The sequence below is a fragment of the Myodes glareolus genome, chromosome 24 (genome assembly GCF_982192425.1).
Source record: "Myodes glareolus chromosome 24, mMyoGla1.1, whole genome shotgun sequence".
Lineage (NCBI taxonomy): Eukaryota > Metazoa > Chordata > Mammalia > Rodentia > Cricetidae > Myodes > Myodes glareolus.
In genome coordinates this window covers 36,121,171-36,140,196 of record NC_142049.1, presented here as the reverse complement: position 1 = coordinate 36,140,196, position 19,026 = coordinate 36,121,171, and the positions used below count along the sequence as shown (strand labels likewise).

Genomic DNA, 19,026 nt, shown 5'->3' with positions numbered 1-19,026 from the left:
CTCCAGGCCCTTTTCCTTCACCTCTTCATATCCCTGATACGCTAATGATGATGCTCAAATTAGAAGCCCAGGATCCAGCCTCAGGATTTATTCCTGCCATGTGAACCCCCTTAGGCCTATGTTTACAGAACAGATTTCCCAATGGACAACCTTGGGAAATTACAAACATCGTGTCATGAGATACCGATCAAAGGCCTCATTAGGTCACAGGGAGGAGTCATAATGCTGGGTACTTCTACAGTTCTGAGGAAAACTAGAGAAAAACTGGAAGTTTACTTTTGGGCCGAATAAGTCTTCATTAGGGCTGATAGGCCTGAATGGGACCATCAGCAAAAGACATTCTCATCGGCTCTGGCCGTATCTTTCAGAGCTAATACCTTCAAAAATGGACTTCCGGGATGAATGGCCATTTTGTGGGTCCAGGACACCCTAGGGGTCTACAATTCCCTTCCAGTGCTAATTGGAATCATGGATAACTCGAATATCAAACTGGCATCTAGGCATCCTCAAACTTATCTCCGACCCCTCTGATTCTGTGAACTAGACCTACCTTTCCAGCAAGACAGTATGGGAGACAATTCTGGAGCCTCTCGAAGGACAGGTGGTGTCCTCATGGTGCTCCAGGCAGGAAGTTACTTCTTCATGTAGAAGAAGATCCTAGCACACAGCAGAGGCAGAGCCTATCAGCCTCATGCATATACGAAATTTCGGAAAGACTTTGTTTTGCCTAGCAAATTCTAGGACTAGCTGTATCCCCAGAGACACAGAGCAGGCTAGGCCAGGCACAGTCACTGGTGGGGCCCTAACAACCTTAAGAGAATGGATTCTTTCTTCATTAGTGTGTTGACAGTGGTAGGCAGAATTGAATGTGACACGTGTCATGTAGCATGTCAAGATGAGGCCAGGTATAAGCCCTTACTAGACTCGATGATGGAAAGGCAAGATGCAGAGGTGTCATAGCCCTGCCTATTGACTTGACAATCGGCGGCTGTCTAATGCTAACCATCAGAGCAGTTGGCGGGAAGAGGATGCTCCTGAATGACTGAACGTTGCTTGGGCGGGGTGAACATGGGCCCATCACTCAGGGTTCGCGCTCCACGTCTTGCCATTGATCATTGATATGCAACGTGCCGAAATCATCATCCTCAATGACATCATGCTTACAGGCCAGGGTCCTCAAGGCCAAGTCCAAGGATGGCCCTGTAGGACAACAAGTTGTTTTTTATTTCCCAAAGGGGCCGTTAAGAAGAACAGAAGGACTTCTGATCAAATTAAAGAAAGGGGTCTCTCGGGCTGAACCAAAGTGCAAATAATGTCAAGACATACTTCCTGGACGCTTTTGGCAGCACTGGTAAGCAGTGTTGCTTTGTCTCAACTCCACATGGGGCTTTGCTCTCTCGAGAACTGGGTCAATGATGACAAACCAAGGTCACGAAGAGAGATGATGACATAAAAAAAAATCATGCTCAATAGGATTACGCTGAGGCCCAGACAAAAGAACGGGCGCAATGAGGGGCCTGGTCTATCTGGAGCCCGTTTAGGCCAGTGTGAAGGCCAAACTCACCATGGCATCTTGCCCCATTGGGGACCTCTAAGAGGTCCAGGTGCACGACTTTAGGAGAGCACTGAGTGCTCCCTCAAATGGCACCTCCTGTCAAACACTGCTCTTGAGCGAGTCCCTGTGGCCAAAACCCTGCTCATGTTCCCATCTTCTCTTCTGCCTTTCAGTGACCTGGGATGCCATCTTGCATAGCTGGACACCACACCTCTCTTCGGGTAAGTGGAAAGATGGGTCCATCTGCCTGGATCTCTCCAGGCCCTGTTCCTTCACCTCCTCATAACGTGATACGCTAATGATGATGCTCAAATTAGAAGCCCAGGATCCAGCCTCAGGCTTTATTCCTGCCATGTGAACCCCCTTAGGCCTATGTTTACAGAACAGATTTCCCAATGGACAACCTTGGGAAATTCCAAACATCGTGTCATGAGATACCGATCAAGGGCCTCATTAGGTCACAGGGAGGAGTCATAATGCTGGGTACTTCTACAGTTCTGAGGAAAACTAGAGAAAAACTGGAAGTTTACTTTTGGGCCGAATAAGTCTTCATTAGGGCTGATAGGCCTGAATGGGACCATCAGCAAAAGACATTCTCATCGGCTCTGGCCGTATCTTTCAGAGCTAATACCTTCAAAAATGGACTTCCGGGATGAATGGCCATTTTGTGGGTCCAGGACACCCTAGGGGTCTACAATTCCCTTCCAGTGCTAATTGGAATCATGGATAACTCGAATATCAAACTGGCATCTAGGCATCCTCAAACTTATCTCCGACCCCTCTGATTCTGTGAACTAGACCTACCTTTCCAGCAAGACAGTATGGGAGACAATTCTGGAGCCTCTCGAAGGACAGGTGGTGTCCTCATGGTGCTCCAGGCAGGAAGTTACTTCTTCATGTAGAAGAAGATCCTAGCACACAGCAGAGGCAGAGCCTATCAGCCTCATGCATATACGAAATTTCAGAAAGACTTTGTTTTGCCTAGCAAATTCTAGGACTAGCTGTATCCCCAGAGACACAGAGCAGGCTAGGCCAGGCACAGTCACTGGTGGGGCCCTAACAACCTTAAGAGAATGGATTCTTTCTTCATTAGTGTGTTGACAGTGGTAGGCAGAATTGAATGTGACACGTGTCATGTAGCATGTCAAGATGAGGCCAGGTATAAGCCCTTACTAGACTCGATGATGGAAAGGCAAGATGCAGAGGTGTCATAGCCCTGCCTATTGACTTGACAATCGGCGGCTGTCTAATGCTAACCATCAGAGCAGTTGGCGGGAAGAGGATGCTCCTGAATGACTGAACGTTGCTTGGGCGGGGTGAACATGGGCCCATCACTCAGGGTTCGCGCTCCACGTCTTGCCATTGATCATTGATATGCAACGTGCCGAAATCATCATCCTCAATGACATCATGCTTACAGGCCAGGGTCAGCACCCGCAGACATCTCCTGGTCCTCATGGCCAAGTCCAAGGATGGCCCTGTAGGACAACAAGTTGTTTTTTATTTCCCAAAGGGGCCGTTAAGAAGAACAGAAGGACTTCTGATCAAATTAAAGAAAGGGGTCTCTCGGGCTGAACCAAAGTTCAAATAATGTCAAGACATACTTCCTGGACGCTTTTGGCAGCACTGGTAAGCAGTGTTGCTTTGTCTCAACTCCACATGGGGCTTTGCTCTCTCGAGAACTGGGTCAATGATGACAAACCAAGGTCACGAAGAGAGATGATGACATAAAAAAAAATCATGCTCAATAGGATTACGCTGAGGCCCAGACAAAAGAACGGGCGCAATGAGGGGCCTGGTCTATCTGGAGCCCGTTTAGGCCAGTGTGAAGGCCAAACTCACCATGGCATCTTGCCCCATTGGGGACCTCTAAGAGGTCCAGGTGCACGACTTTAGGAGAGCACTGAGTGCTCCCTCAAATGGCACCTCCTGTCAAACACTGCTCTTGAGCGAGTCCCTGTGGCCAAAACCCTGCTCATGTTCCCATCTTCTCTTCTGCCTTTCAGTGACCTGGGATGCCATCTTGCATAGCTGGACACCACACCTCTCTTCGGGTAAGTGGAAAGATGGGTCCATCTGCCTGGATCTCTCCAGGCCCTGTTCCTTCACCTCCTCATAACGTGATACGCTAATGATGATGCTCAAATTAGAAGCCCAGGATCCAGCCTCAGGCTTTATTCCTGCCATGTGAACCCCCTTAGGCCTATGTTTACAGAACAGATTTCCCAATGGACAACCTTGGGAAATTCCAAACATCGTGTCATGAGATACCGATCAAGGGCCTCATTAGGTCACAGGGAGGAGTCATAATGCTGGGTACTTCTACAGTTCTGAGGAAAACTAGAGAAAAACTGGAAGTTTACTTTTGGGCCGAATAAGTCTTCATTAGGGCTGATAGGCCTGAATGGGACCATCAGCAAAAGACATTCTCATCGGCTCTGGCCGTATCTTTCAGAGCTAATACCTTCAAAAATGGACTTCCGGGATGAATGGCCATTTTGTGGGTCCAGGACACCCTAGGGGTCTACAATTCCCTTCCAGTGCTAATTGGAATCATGGATAACTCGAATATCAAACTGGCATCTAGGCATCCTCAAACTTATCTCCGACCCCTCTGATTCTGTGAACTAGACCTACCTTTCCAGCAAGACAGTATGGGAGACAATTCTGGAGCCTCTCGAAGGACAGGTGGTGTCCTCATGGTGCTCCAGGCAGGAAGTTACTTCTTCATGTAGAAGAAGATCCTAGCACACAGCAGAGGCAGAGCCTATCAGCCTCATGCATATACGAAATTTCGGAAAGACTTTGTTTTGCCTAGCAAATTCTAGGACTAGCTGTATCCCCAGAGACACAGAGCAGGCTAGGCCAGGCACAGTCACTGGTGGGGCCCTAACAACCTTAAGAGAATGGATTCTTTCTTCATTAGTGTGTTGACAGTGGTAGGCAGAATTGAATGTGACACGTGTCATGTAGCATGTCAAGATGAGGCCAGGTATAAGCCCTTACTAGACTCGATGATGGAAAGGCAAGATGCAGAGGTGTCATAGCCCTGCCTATTGACTTGACAATCGGCGGCTGTCTAATGCTAACCATCAGAGCAGTTGGCGGGAAGAGGATGCTCCTGAATGACTGAACGTTGCTTGGGCGGGGTGAACATGGGCCCATCACTCAGGGTTCGCGCTCCACGTCTTGCCATTGATCATTGATATGCAACGTGCCGAAATCATCATCCTCAATGACATCATGCTTACAGGCCAGGGTCAGCACCCGCAGACATCTCCTGGTCCTCATGGCCAAGTCCAAGGATGGCCCTGTAGGACAACAAGTTGTTTTTTATTTCCCAAAGGGGCCGTTAAGAAGAACAGAAGGACTTCTGATCAAATTAAAGAAAGGGGTCTCTCGGGCTGGACCAAAGTTCAAATAATGTCAAGACATACTTCCTGGACGCTTTTGGCAGCACTGGTAAGCAGTGTTGCTTTGTCTCAACTCCACATGGGGCTTTGCTCTCTCGAGAACTGGGTCAATGATGACAAACCAAGGTCACGAAGAGAGATGATGACATAAAAAAAAATCATGCTCAATAGGATTACGCTGAGGCCCAGACAAAAGAACGGGCGCAATGAGGGGCCTGGTCTATCTGGAGCCCGTTTAGGCCAGTGTGAAGGCCAAACTCACCATGGCATCTTGCCCCATTGGGGACCTCTAAGAGGTCCAGGTGCACGACTTTAGGAGAGCACTGAGTGCTCCCTCAAATGGCACCTCCTGTCAAACACTGCTCTTGAGCGAGTCCCTGTGGCCAAAACCCTGCTCATGTTCCCATCTTCTCTTCTGCCTTTCAGTGACCTGGGATGCCATCTTGCATAGCTGGACACCACACCTCTCTTCGGGTAAGTGGAAAGATGGGTCCATCTGCCTGGATCTCTCCAGGCCCTGTTCCTTCACCTCCTCATAACGTGATACGCTAATGATGATGCTCAAATTAGAAGCCCAGGATCCAGCCTCAGGCTTTATTCCTGCCATGTGAACCCCCTTAGGCCTATGTTTACAGAACAGATTTCCCAATGGACAACCTTGGGAAATTCCAAACATCGTGTCATGAGATACCGATCAAGGGCCTCATTAGGTCACAGGGAGGAGTCATAATGTTGGGTACTTCTACAGTTCTGAGGAAAACTAGAGAAAAACTGGAAGTTTACTTTTGGGCCGAATAAGTCTTCATTAGGGCTGATAGGCCTGAATGGGACAATCAGCAAAAGACATTCTCATCGGCTCTGGCCGTATCTTTCAGAGCTAATACCTTCAAAAATGGACTTCCGGGATGAATGGCCATTTTGTGGGTCCAGGACACCCTAGGGGTCTACAATTCCCTTCCAGTGCTAATTGGAATCATGGATAACTCGAATATCAAACTGGCATCTAGGCATCCTCAAACTTATCTCTGCCCCTCTGATTCTGTGAACTAGACCTACCTTTCCAGCAAGACAGTATGGGAGACAATTCTGGAGCCTCTCGAGGACAGGTGGTGTCCTCATGGTGCTCCAGGCAGGAAGTTACTTCTTCATGTAGAAGAAGATCCTAGCACACAGCAGAGGCAGAGCCTATCAGCCTCATGCATAGACGAAATTTCGGAAAGACTTTGTTTTGCCTAGCAAATTCTAGGACTAGCTGTATCCCCAGAGACACAGAGCAGGCTAGGCCAGGCACAGTCACTGGTGGGGCCCTAACAACCTTAAGAGAATGGATTCTTTCTTCATTAGTGTGTTGACAGTGGTAGGCAGAATTGAATGTGACACGTGTCATGTAGCATGTCAAGATGAGGCCAGGTATAAGCCCTTACTAGACTCGATGATGGAAAGGCAAGATGCAGAGGTGTCATAGCCCTGCCTATTGACTTGACAATCGGCGGCTGTCTAATGCTAACCATCAGAGCAGTTGGCGGGAAGAGGATGCTCCTGAATGACTGAACGTTGCTTGGGCGGGGTGAACATGGGCCCATCACTCAGGGTTCGCGCTCCACGTCTTGCCATTGATCATTGATATGCAACGTGCCGAAATCATCATCCTCAATGACATCATGCTTACAGGCCAGGGTCAGCACCCGCAGACATCTCCTGGTCCTCATGGCCAAGTCCAAGGATGGCCCTGTAGGACAACAAGTTGTTTTTTATTTCCCAAAGGGGCCGTTAAGAAGAACAGAAGGACTTCTGATCAAATTAAAGAAAGGGGTCTCTCGGGCTGGACCAAAGTTCAAATAATGTCAAGACATACTTCCTGGACGCTTTTGGCAGCACTGGTAAGCAGTGTTGCTTTGTCTCAACTCCACATGGGGCTTTGCTCTCTCGAGAACTGGGTCAATGATGACAAACCAAGGTCACGAAGAGAGATGATGACATAAAAAAAAATCATGCTCAATAGGATTACGCTGAGGCCCAGACAAAAGAACGGGCGCAATGAGGGGCCTGGTCTATCTGGAGCCCGTTTAGGCCAGTGTGAAGGCCAAACTCACCATGGCATCTTGCCCCATTGGGGACCTCTAAGAGGTCCAGGTGCACGACTTTAGGAGAGCACTGAGTGCTCCCTCAAATGGCACCTCCTGTCAAACACTGCTCTTGAGCGAGTCCCTGTGGCCAAAACCCTGCTCATGTTCCCATCTTCTCTTCTGCCTTTCAGTGACCTGGGATGCCATCTTGCCTAGCTGGACACCACACCTCTCTTCGGGTAAGTGGAAAGATGGGTCCATCTGCCTGGATCTCTCCAGGCCCTGTTCCTTCACCTCCTCATAACGTGATACGCTAATGATGATGCTCAAATTAGAAGCCCAGGATCCAGCCTCAGGCTTTATTCCTGCCATGTGAACCCCCTTAGGCCTATGTTTACAGAACAGATTTCCCAATGGACAACCTTGGGAAATTCCAAACATCGTGTCATGAGATACAGATCAAGGGCCTCATTAGGTCACAGGGAGGAGTCATAATGTTGGGTACTTCTACAGTTCTGAGGAAAACTAGAGAAAAACTGGAAGTTTACTTTTGGGCCGAATAAGTCTTCATTAGGGCTGATAGGCCTGAATGGGACCATCAGCAAAAGACATTCTCATCGGCTCTGGCCGTATCTTTCAGAGCTAATACCTTCAAAAATGGACTTCCGGGATGAATGGCCATTTTGTGGGTCCAGGACACCCTAGGGGTCTACAATTCCCTTCCAGTGCTAATTGGAATCATGGATAACTCGAATATCAAACTGGCATCTAGGCATCCTCAAACTTATCTCTGCCCCTCTGATTCTGTGAACTAGACCTACCTTTCCAGCAAGACAGTATGGGAGACAATTCTGGAGCCTCTCGAGGACAGGTGGTGTCCTCATGGTGCTCCAGGCAGGAAGTTACTTCTTCATGTAGAAGAAGATCCTAGCACACAGCAGAGGCAGAGCCTATCAGCCTCATGCATAGACGAAATTTCGGAAAGACTTTGTTTTGCCTAGCAAATTCTAGGACTAGCTGTATCCCCAGAGACACAGAGCAGGCTAGGCCAGGCACAGTCACTGGTGGGGCCCTAACAACCTTAAGAGAATGGATTCTTTCTTCATTAGTGTGTTGACAGTGGTAGGCAGAATTGAATGTGACACGTGTCATGTAGCATGTCAAGATGAGGCCAGGTATAAGCCCTTACTAGACTCGATGATGGAAAGGCAAGATGCAGAAGTGTCATAGCCCTGCCTATTGACTTGACAATCGGCGGCTGTCTAATGCTAACCATCAGAGCAGTTGGCGGGAAGAGGATGCTCCTGAATGACTGAACGTTGCTTGGGCGGGGTGAACATGGGCCCATCACTCAGGGTTCGCGCTCCACGTCTTGCCATTGATCATTGATATGCAACGTGCCGAAATCATCATCCTCAATGGCATCATGCTTAGAGGCCAGGGTCCTCAAGGCCAAGTCCAAGGATGGCCCTGTAGGACAACAAGTTGATTTTTATTTCCCAAAGGGGCCGTTAAGAAGAACAGAAGGACTTCTGATCAAATTAAAGAAAGGGATCTCTCGGGCTGAACCAGTGCAAATAATGTCAAGACATACTTCCTGGACGCTTTTAGCAGCACTGGTAAGCAGTGTTGCTTTGTCTCAACTCCACATGGGGCTTTGCTCTCTCGAGAACTGGGTCAATGATGACAAACCAAGGTCACGAAGAGAGATGATGACATAAAAAAAAATCATGCTCAATAGGATTACGCTGAGGCCCAGACAAAAGAACGGGCACAATGAGGGGCCTGGTCTATCTGGAGCCTGTTTAGGCCAGGGTGAAGGCCAAACTCCCCATGGCATCTTGCCCCATTGGGGACCTCTAAGAGGTCCAGGTGCACGACTTTAGGAGAGCACTGAGTGCTCCCTCAAATGGCTCCTCCTGTCAAACACTGCTCTTGAGCGAGTCCCTGTGGCCAAAACCCTGCTCATGTTCCCATATTCTCTTCTGCCTTTCAGTGACCTGGGATGCCATCTTGCATAGCTGGACACCACACCTCTCTTCGGGTAAGTGGAAAGATGGGTCCATCTGCCTGGATCTCTCCAGGCCCTTTTCCTTCACCTCTTCATATCCCTGATACGCTAATGATGATGCTCAAATTAGAAGCCCAGGATCCAGCCTCAGGCTTTATTCCTGCCATGTGAACCCCCTTAGGCCTATGTTTACAGAACAGATTTCCCAATGGACAACCTTGGGAAATTACAAACATCGTGTCATGAGATACAGATCAAGGGCCTCATTAGGTCACAGGGAGGAGTCATAATGCTGGGTACTTCTACAGTTCTGAGGAAAACTAGAGAAAAACTGGAAGTTTACTTTTGGGCCGAATAAGTCTTCATTAGGGCTGATAGGCCTGAATGGGACCATCAGCAAAAGACATTCTCATCGGCTCTGGCCGTATCTTTCAGAGCTAATACCTTCAAAAATGGACTTCCGGGATGAATGGCCATTTTGTGGGTCCAGGACACCCTAGGGGTCTACAATTCCCTTCCAGTGCTAATTGGAATCATGGATAACTCGAATATCAAACTGGCATCTAGGCATCCTCAAACTTATCTCCGACCCCTCTGATTCTGTGAACTAGACCTACCTTTCCAGCAAGACAGTATGGGAGACAATTCTGGAGCCTCTCGAAGGACAGGTGGTGTCCTCATGGTGCTCCAGGCAGGAAGTTACTTCTTCATGTAGAAGAAGATCCTAGCACACAGCAGAGGCAGAGCCTATCAGCCTCATGCATAGACGAAATTTCGGAAAGACTTTGTTTTGCCTAGCAAATTCTAGGACTAGCTGTATCCCCAGAGACACAGAGCAGGCTAGGCCAGGCACAGTCACTGGTGGGGCCCTAACAACCTTAAGAGAATGGATTCTTTCTTCATTAGTGTGTTGACAGTGGTAGGCAGAATTGAATGTGACACGTGTCATGTAGCATGTCAAGATGAGGCCAGGTATAAGCCCTTACTAGACTCGATGATTGAAAGGCAAGATGCAGAGGTGTCATAGCCCTGCCTATTGACTTGACAATCAGCGGCTGTCTAATGCTAACCATCAGAGCAGTTGGCGGGAAGAGGATGCTCCTGAATGACTGAACGTTGCTTGGGCGGGGTGAACATGGGCCCATCACTCAGGGTTCGCGCTCCACGTCTTGCCATTGATCATTGATATGCAACGTGCCGAAATCATCATCCTCAATGACATCATGCTTACAGGCCAGGGTCAGCACCCGCAGACATCTCCTGGTCCTCATGGCCAAGTCCAAGGATGGCCCTGTAGGACAACAAGTTGTTTTTTATTTCTCAAAGGGGCCGTTAAGAAGAACAGAAGGACTTCTGATCAAATTAAAGAAAGGGGTCTCTCGGGCTGGACCAAAGTTCAAATAATGTCAAGACATACTTCCTGGACGCTTTTGGCAGCACTGGTAAGCAGTGTTGCTTTGTCTCAACTCCACATGGGGCTTTGCTCTCTCGAGAACTGGGTCAATGATGACAAACCAAGGTCACGAAGAGAGATGATGACATAAAAAAAAATCATGCTCAATAGGATTACGCTGAGGCCCAGACAAAAGAACGGGCGCAATGAGGGGCCTGGTCTATCTGGAGCCCGTTTAGGCCAGTGTGAAGGCCAAACTCACCATGGCATCTTGCCCCATTGGGGACCTCTAAGAGGTCCAGGTGCACGACTTTAGGAGAGCACTGAGTGCTCCCTCAAATGGCACCTCCTGTCAAACACTGCTCTTGAGCGAGTCCCTGTGGCCAAAACCCTGCTCATGTTCCCATCTTCTCTTCTGCCTTTCAGTGACCTGGGATGCCATCTTGCCTAGCTGGACACCACACCTCTCTTCGGGTAAGTGGAAAGATGGGTCCATCTGCCTGGATCTCTCCAGGCCCTGTTCCTTCACCTCCTCATAACGTGATACGCTAATGATGATGCTCAAATTAGAAGCCCAGGATCCAGCCTCAGGCTTTATTCCTGCCATGTGAACCCCCTTAGGCCTATGTTTACAGAACAGATTTCCCAATGGACAACCTTGGGAAATTCCAAACATCGTGTCATGAGATACCGATCAAGGGCCTCATTAGGTCACAGGGAGGAGTCATAATGTTGGGTACTTCTACAGTTCTGAGGAAAACTAGAGAAAAACTGGAAGTTTACTTTTGGGCCGAATAAGTCTTCATTAGGGCTGATAGGCCTGAATGGGACCATCAGCAAAAGACATTCTCATCGGCTCTGGCCGTATCTTTCAGAGCTAATACCTTCAAAAATGAACTTCCGGGATGAATGGCCATTTTGTGGGTCCAGGACACCCTAGGGGTCTACAATTCCCTTCCAGTGCTAATTGGAATCATGGATAACTCGAATATCAAACTGGCATCTAGGCATCCTCAAACTTATCTCCGACCCCTCTGATTCTGTGAACTAGACCTACCTTTCCAGCAAGACAGTATGGGAGACAATTCTGGAGCCTCTCGAGGACAGGTGGTGTCCTCATGGTGCTCCAGGCAGGAAGTTACTTCTTCATGTAGAAGAAGATCCTAGCATACAGCAGAGGCAGAGCCTATCAGCCTCATGCATAGACGAAATTTCGGAAAGACTTTGTTTTGCCTAGCAAATTCTAGGACTAGCTGTATCCCCAGAGACACAGAGCAGGCTAGGCCAGGCACAGTCACTGGTGGGGCCCTAACAACCTTAAGAGAATGGATTCTTTCTTCATTAGTGTGTTGACAGTGGTAGGCAGAATTGAATGTGACACGTGTCATGTAGCATGTCAAGATGAGGCCAGGTATAAGCCCTTACTAGACTCGATGATGGAAAGGCAAGATGCAGAAGTGTCATAGCCCTGCCTATTGACTTGACAATCAGCGGCTGTCTAATGCTAACCATCAGAGAAGTTGGCGGGAAGAGGATGCTCCTGAATGACTGAACGTTGCTTGGGCGGGGTGAACATGGGCCCATCACTCAGGGTTCGCGCTCCACGTCTTGCCATTGATCATTGATATGCAACGTGCCGAAATCATCATCCTCAATGACATCATGCTTACAGGCCAGGGTCCTCAAGGCCAAGTCCAAGGATGGCCCTGTAGGACAGCAAGTTGTCTTTTATTTCCCAAAGGGGCCGTTAAGAAGAACAGAAGGACTTCTGATCAAAAAAGAAAGGGGTCTCTCGGGCTGAACCAAAGTGCAAATAATGTCAAGACATACTTCCTGGACGCTTTTGGCAGCACTGGTAAGCAGTGTTGCTTTGTCTCAACTCCACATGGGGCTTTGCTCTCTCGAGAACTGGGTCAATGATGACAAACCAAGGTCACGAAGAGAGATGATGACATAAAAAAAAATCATGCTCAATAGGATTACGCTGAGGCCCAGACAAAAGAACGGGCTCAATGAGGGGCCTGGTCTATCTGGAGCCTGTTTAGGCCAGGGTGAAGGCCAAACTCCCCATGGCGTCTTGCCCCATTGGGGACCTCTAAGAGGTCCAGGTGCACGACTTTAGGAGAGCACTGAGTGCTCCCTCAAATGGCTCCTCCTGTCAAACACTGCTCTTGAGCGAGTCCCTGTGGCCAAAACCCTGCTCATGTTCCCATCTTCTCTTCTGCCTTTCAGTGACCTGGGATGCCATCTTGCATAGCTGGACACCACACCTCTCTTCGGGTAAGTGGAAAGATGGGTCCATCTGCCTGGATCTCTCCAGGCCCTTTTCCTTCACCTCTTCATATCCCTGATACGCTAATGATGATGCTCAAATTAGAAGCCCAGGATCCAGCCTCAGGCTTTATTCCTGCCATGTGAACCCCCTTAGGCCTATGTTTACAGAACAGATTTCCCAATGGACAACCTTGGGAAATTCCAAACATCATGTCATGAGATACCGATCAATGGCCTCATTAGGTCACAGGGAGGAGTCATAATGCTGGGTACTTCTACAGTTCTGAGGAAAACTAGAGAAAAACTGGAAGTTTACTTTTGGGCCGAATAAGTCTTCATTAGGGCTGATAGGCCTGAATGGGACCATCAGCAAAAGACATTCTCATCGGCTCTGGCCGTATCTTTCAGAGCTAATACCTTCAAAAATGGACTTCCGGGATGAATGGCCATTTTGTGGGTCCAGGACACCCTAGGGGTCTACAATTCCCTTCCAGTGCTAATTGGAATCATGGATAACTCGAATATCAAACTGGCATCTAGGCATCCTCAAACTTATCTCCGACCCCTCTGATTCTGTGAACTAGACCTACCTTTCCAGCAAGACAGTATGGGAGACAATTCTGGAGCCTCTCGAAGGACAGGTGGTGTCCTCATGGTGCTCCAGGCAGGAAGTTACTTCTTCATGTAGAAGAAGATCCTAGCACACAGCAGAGGCAGAGCCTATCAGCCTCATGCATAGACGCAATTTCGGAAAGACTTTGTTTTGCCTAGCAAATTCTAGGACTAGCTGTATCCCCAGAGACACAGAGCAGGCTAGGCCAGGCACAGTCACTGGTGGGGCCCTAACAACCTTAAGAGAATGGATTCTTTCTTCATTAGTGTGTTGACAGTGGTAGGCAGAATTGAATGTGACACGTGTCATGTAGCATGTCAAGATGAGGCCAGGTATAAGCCCTTACTAGACTCGATGATGGAAAGGCAAGATGCAGAGGTGTCATAGCCCTGCCTATTGACTTGACAATCGGCGGCTGTCTAATGCTAACCATCAGAGCAGTTGGCGGGAAGAGGATGCTCCTGAATGACTGAACGTTGCTTGGGCGGGGTGAACATGGGCCCATCACTCAGGGTTCGCGCTCCACGTCTTGCCATTGATCATTGATATGCAACGTGACGAAATCATCATCCTCAATGACATCATGCTTACAGGCCAGGGTCAGCACCCGCAGACATCTCCTGGTCCTCATGGCCAAGTCCAAGGATGGCCCTGTAGGACAACAAGTTGTTTTTTATTTCCCAAAGGGGCCGTTAAGAAGAACAGAAGGACTTCTGATCAAATTAAACAAAGGGGTCTCTCGGGCTGAACCAAAGTGCAAATAATGTCAAGACATACTTCCTGGACGCTTTTGGCAGCACTGGTAAGCAGTGTTGCTTTGTCTCAACTCCACATGGGGCTTTGCTCTCTCGAGAACTGGGTCAATGATGACAAACCAAGGTCACGAAGAGAGATGATGACATAAAAAAAAATCATGCTCAATAGGATTACGCTGAGGCCCAGACAAAAGAACAAGCGCAATGAGGGGCCTGGTCTATCTGGAGCCTGTTTAGGCCAGTGTGAAGGCCAAACTCCCCATGGCGTCTTGTCCCATTGGGGACATCTAAGAGGTCCAGGTGCACGACTTTAGGAGAGCACTGAGTGCTCCCTCAAATGGCACCTCCTGTCAAACACTGCTCTTGAGCGAGTCCCTGTGGCCAAAACCCTGCTCATGTTCCCATCTTCTCTTCTGCCTTTCAGTGACCTGGGATGCCATCTTGCCTAGCTGGACACCACACCTCTCTTCGGGTAAGTAGAAAGATGGGTCCATCTGCCTGGATCTCTCCAGGCCCTGTTCCTTCACCTACTCATAACGTGATACGCTAATGATGATGCTCAAATTAGAAGCCCAGGATCCAGCCTCAGGCTTTATTCCTGCCATGTGAACCCCCTTAGGCCTATGTTTACAGAACAGATTTCCCAATGGACAACCTTGGGAAATTCCAAACATCGTGTCATGAGATACCGATCAACGGCCTCATTAGGTCACAGGGAGGAGTCATAATGTTGGGTACTTCTACAGTTATGAGGAAAACTAGAGAAAAACTGGAAGTTTACTTTTGGGCCGAATAAGTCTTCATTAGGGCTGATAGGCCTGAATGGGACCATCAGCAAAAGACATTCTCATCGGCTCTGGCCGTATCTTTCAGAGCTAATACCTTCAAAAATGGACTTCCGGGATGAATGGCCATTTTGTGGGTCCAGGACACCCTAGGGGTCTACAATTCCCTTCCAGTGCTAATTGGAATCATGGATAACTCGAATATCAAACTGGCATCTAGGCATCCTCAAACTTATCTCCGACCCCTCTGATTCTGTGAACTAGACCTACCTTTCCAGCAAGACAGTATGGGAGACAATTCTGGAGCCTCTCGAGGACAGGTGGTGTCCTCATGGTGCTCCAGGCAGGAAGTTACTTCTTCATGTAGAAGAAGATCCTAGCACACAGCAGAGGCAGAGCCTATCAGCCTCATGCATAGACGAAATTTCGGAAAGACTTTGTTTTGCCTAGCAAATTCTAGGACTAGCTGTATCCCCAGAGACACAGAGCAGGCTAGGCCAGGCACAGTCACTGGTGGGGCCCTAACAACCTTAAGAGAATGGATTCTTTCTTCATTAGTGTGTTGACAGTGGTAGGCAGAATTGAATGTGACACGTGTCATGTAGCATGTCAAGATGAGGCCAGGTATAAGCCCTTACTAGACTCGATGATGGAAAGGCAAGATGCAGAGGTGTCATAGCCCTGCCTATTGACTTGACAATCGGCGGCTGTCTAATGCTAACCATCAGAGCAGTTGGCGGGAAGAGGATGCTCCTGAATGACTGAACGTTGCTTGGGCGGGGTGAACATGGGCCCATCACTCAGGGTTCGCGCTCCACGTCTTGCCATTGATCATTGATATGCAACGTGACGAAATCATCATCCTCAATGACATCATGCTTACAGGCCAGGGTCAGCACCCGCAGACATCTCCTGGTCCTCATGGCCAAGTCCAAGGATGGCCCTGTAGGACAACAAGTTGTTTTTTATTTCCCAAAGGGGCCGTTAAGAAGAACAGAAGGACTTCTGATCAAATTAAACAAAGGGGTCTCTCGGGCTGAACCAAAGTGCAAATAATGTCAAGACATACTTCCTGGACGCTTTTGGCAGCACTGGTAAGCAGTGTTGCTTTGTCTCAACTCCACATGGGGCTTTGCTCTCTCGAGAACTGGGTCAATGATGACAAACCAAGGTCACGAAGAGAGATGATGACATAAAAAAAAATCATGCTCAATAGGATTACGCTGAGGCCCAGACAAAAGAACAAGCGCAATGAGGGGCCTGGTCTATCTGGAGCCTGTTTAGGCCAGTGTGAAGGCCAAACTCCCCATGGCGTCTTGTCCCATTGGGGACATCTAAGAGGTCCAGGTGCACGACTTTAGGAGAGCACTGAGTGCTCCCTCAAATGGCACCTCCTGTCAAACACTGCTCTTGAGCGAGTCCCTGTGGCCAAAACCCTGCTCATGTTCCCATCTTCTCTTCTGCCTTTCAGTGACCTGGGATGCCATCTTGCCTAGCTGGACACCACACCTCTCTTCGGGTAAGTAGAAAGATGGGTCCATCTGCCTGGATCTCTCCAGGCCCTGTTCCTTCACCTACTCATAACGTGATACGCTAATGATGATGCTCAAATTAGAAGCCCAGGATCCAGCCTCAGGCTTTATTCCTGCCATGTGAACCCCCTTAGGCCTATGTTTACAGAACAGATTTCCCAATGGACAACCTTGGGAAATTCCAAACATCGTGTCATGAGATACCGATCAACGGCCTCATTAGGTCACAGGGAGGAGTCATAATGTTGGGTACTTCTACAGTTATGAGGAAAACTAGAGAAAAACTGGAAGTTTACTTTTGGGCCGAATAAGTCTTCATTAGGGCTGATAGGCCTGAATGGGACCATCAGCAAAAGACATTCTCATCGGCTCTGGCCGTATCTTTCAGAGCTAATACCTTCAAAAATGGACTTCCGGGATGAATGGCCATTTTGTGGGTCCAGGACACCCTAGGGGTCTACAATTCCCTTCCAGTGCTAATTGGAATCATGGATAACTCGAATATCAAACTGGCATCTAGGCATCCTCAAACTTATCTCCGACCCCTCTGATTCTGTGAACTAGACCTACCTTTCCAGCAAGACAGTATGGGAGACAATTCTGGAGCCTCTCGAGGACAGGTGGTGTCCTCATGGTGCTCCAGGCAGGAAGTTACTTCTTCATGTAGAAGAAGATCCTAGCACACAGCAGAGGCAGAGCCTATCAGCCTCATGCATAGACGAAATTTCGGAAAGACTTTGTTTTGCCTAGCAAATTCTAGGACTAGCTGTATCCCCAGAGACACAGAGCAGGCTAGGCCAGGCACAGTCACTGGTGGGGCCCTAACAACCTTAAGAGAATGGATTCTTTCTTCATTAGTGTGTTGACAGTGGTAGGCAGAATTGAATGTGACACGTGTCATGTAGCATGTCAAGATGAGGCCAGGTATAAGCCCTTACTAGACTCGATGATGGAAAGGCAAGATGCAGAAGTGTCATAGCCCTGCCTATTGACTTGACAATCGGCGGCTGTCTAATGCTAACCATCAGAGCAGTTGGCGGGAAGAGGATGCTCCTGAATGACTGAACGTTGCTTGGGCGGGGTGAACATGGGCCCATCACTCAGGGTTCGCGCTCCACGTCTTGCCATTGATCATTGATATGCAACGTGCCGAAATCATCATCCTCAATGACATCATGCTTACAGGCCAGGGTCCTCAAGGCCAAGTCCAAGGATGGCCCTGTAGGACAACAAGTTGTTTTTTATTTCCCAAAGGGGCCGTTAAGAAGAACAGAAGGACTTCTGATCAAATTAAAGAAAGGGGTCTCTCGGGCTGAACCAAAGTGCAAATAATGTCAAGACATACTTCCTGGACGCTTTTGGCAGCACTGGTAAGCAGTGTTGCTTTGTCTCAACTCCACATGGGGCTTTGCTCTCTCGAGAACTGGGTCAATGATGACAAACCAAGGTCCCGAAGAGAGATGATGACATAAAAAAAAATCATGCTCAATAGGATTACGCTGAGGCCCAGACAAAAGAACAAGCGCAATGAGGGGCCTGGTCTATCTGGAGCCTGTTTAGGCCAGTGTGAAGGCCAAACTCCCCATGGCGTCTTGTCCCATTGGGGACATCTAAGAGGTCCAGGTGCACGACTTTAGGAGAGCACTGAGTGCTCCCTCAAATGGCACCTCCTGTCAAACACTGCTCTTGAGCGAGTCCCTGTGGCCAAAACCCTGCTCATGTTCCCATCTTCTCTTCTGCCTTTCAGTGACCTGGGATGCCATCTTGCCTAGCTGGACACCACACCTCTCTTCGGGTAAGTAGAAAGATGGGTCCATCTGCCTGGATCTCTCCAGGCCCTGTTCCTTCACCTACTCATAACGTGATACGCTAATGATGATGCTCAAATTAGAAGCCCAGGATCCAGCCTCAGGCTTTATTCCTGCCATGTGAACCCCCTTAGGCCTATGTTTACAGAACAGATTTCCCAATGGACAACCTTGGGAAATTCCAAACATCGTGTCATGAGATACCGATCAACGGCCTCATTAGGTCACAGGGAGGAGTCATAATGTTGGGTACTTCTACAGTTATGAGGAAAACTAGAGAAAAACTGGAAGTTTACTTTTGGGCCGAATAAGTCTTCATTAGGGCTGATAGGCCTGAATGGGACCATCAGCAAAAGACATTCTCATCGGCTCTGGCCGTATCTTTCAGAGCTAATACCTTCAAAAATGGACTTCCGGGATGAATGGCCATTTTGTGGGTCCAGGACACCCTAGGGGTCTACAATTCCCTTCCAGTGCTAATTGGAATCATGGATAACTCGAATATCAAACTGGCATCTAGGCATCCTCAAACTTATCTCCGACCCCTCTGATTCTGTGAACTAGACCTACCTTTCCAGCAAGACAGTATGGGAGACAATTCTGGAGCCTCTCGAGGACAGGTGGTGTCCTCATGGTGCTCCAGGCAGGAAGTTACTTCTTCATGTAGAAGAAGATCCTAGCACACAGCAGAGGCAGAGCCTATCAGCCTCATGCACAGACGAAATTTCGGAAAGACTTTGTTTTGCCTAGCAAATTCTAGGACTAGCTGTATCCCCAGAGACACAGAGCAGGCTAGGCCAGGCACAGTCACTGGTGGGGCC

The 19,026-nt window shown here is 48.6% G+C and overlaps 3 long non-coding RNA genes and 10 other non-coding genes across 13 annotated transcripts; all 13 read left to right on the top strand.

Moving 5' to 3' along the window:
- The first annotated feature begins 1,070 nt into the window (after nt 1-1,070).
- LOC148118010 (uncharacterized) lies at nt 1,071-6,842 on the top strand. The gene is made up of 7 exons (XR_015736323.1): nt 1,071-1,351; nt 1,729-1,776; nt 3,069-3,184; nt 3,562-3,609; nt 4,902-5,017; nt 5,395-5,442; nt 6,733-6,842. It is a non-coding gene; the product is annotated as an uncharacterized LOC148118010 (long non-coding RNA).
- Nucleotides 1,407-1,489, top strand: LOC148118013 (small nucleolar RNA SNORD115). Its single transcript, XR_015736604.1, has one exon. It is a non-coding gene; the product is annotated as a small nucleolar RNA SNORD115 (small nucleolar RNA).
- On the top strand, nt 3,240-3,322 carry LOC148118012 (small nucleolar RNA SNORD115). The gene has a single exon (XR_015736603.1). It is a non-coding gene; the product is annotated as a small nucleolar RNA SNORD115 (small nucleolar RNA).
- On the top strand, nt 5,073-5,155 carry LOC148118011 (small nucleolar RNA SNORD115). Its single transcript, XR_015736602.1, has one exon. It is a non-coding gene; the product is annotated as a small nucleolar RNA SNORD115 (small nucleolar RNA).
- A 61-nt stretch (nt 6,843-6,903) lies between the features above and the next one.
- On the top strand, nt 6,904-6,986 carry LOC148118009 (small nucleolar RNA SNORD115). The gene has a single exon (XR_015736601.1). It is a non-coding gene; the product is annotated as a small nucleolar RNA SNORD115 (small nucleolar RNA).
- A 238-nt stretch (nt 6,987-7,224) lies between these two features.
- LOC148118007 (uncharacterized) lies at nt 7,225-10,481 on the top strand. The gene is made up of 4 exons (XR_015736324.1): nt 7,225-7,273; nt 8,540-8,653; nt 9,031-9,078; nt 10,372-10,481. It is a non-coding gene; the product is annotated as an uncharacterized LOC148118007 (long non-coding RNA).
- LOC148118008 (small nucleolar RNA SNORD115) lies at nt 8,709-8,791 on the top strand. Its single transcript, XR_015736600.1, has one exon. It is a non-coding gene; the product is annotated as a small nucleolar RNA SNORD115 (small nucleolar RNA).
- A 61-nt stretch (nt 10,482-10,542) lies between the features above and the next one.
- Nucleotides 10,543-10,625, top strand: LOC148118006 (small nucleolar RNA SNORD115). Its single transcript, XR_015736599.1, has one exon. It is a non-coding gene; the product is annotated as a small nucleolar RNA SNORD115 (small nucleolar RNA).
- A 1,591-nt stretch (nt 10,626-12,216) lies between these two features.
- LOC148118004 (uncharacterized) lies at nt 12,217-14,121 on the top strand. The gene is made up of 3 exons (XR_015736406.1): nt 12,217-12,293; nt 12,671-12,718; nt 14,012-14,121. It is a non-coding gene; the product is annotated as an uncharacterized LOC148118004 (long non-coding RNA).
- On the top strand, nt 12,349-12,431 carry LOC148118005 (small nucleolar RNA SNORD115). The gene has a single exon (XR_015736598.1). It is a non-coding gene; the product is annotated as a small nucleolar RNA SNORD115 (small nucleolar RNA).
- A 61-nt stretch (nt 14,122-14,182) lies between the features above and the next one.
- Nucleotides 14,183-14,265, top strand: LOC148118003 (small nucleolar RNA SNORD115). The gene has a single exon (XR_015736597.1). It is a non-coding gene; the product is annotated as a small nucleolar RNA SNORD115 (small nucleolar RNA).
- A 1,749-nt stretch (nt 14,266-16,014) lies between these two features.
- On the top strand, nt 16,015-16,097 carry LOC148118002 (small nucleolar RNA SNORD115). The gene has a single exon (XR_015736595.1). It is a non-coding gene; the product is annotated as a small nucleolar RNA SNORD115 (small nucleolar RNA).
- A 1,725-nt stretch (nt 16,098-17,822) lies between these two features.
- LOC148118001 (small nucleolar RNA SNORD115) lies at nt 17,823-17,905 on the top strand. The gene has a single exon (XR_015736589.1). It is a non-coding gene; the product is annotated as a small nucleolar RNA SNORD115 (small nucleolar RNA).
- Nucleotides 17,906-19,026: the final 1,121 nt, after the last annotated feature.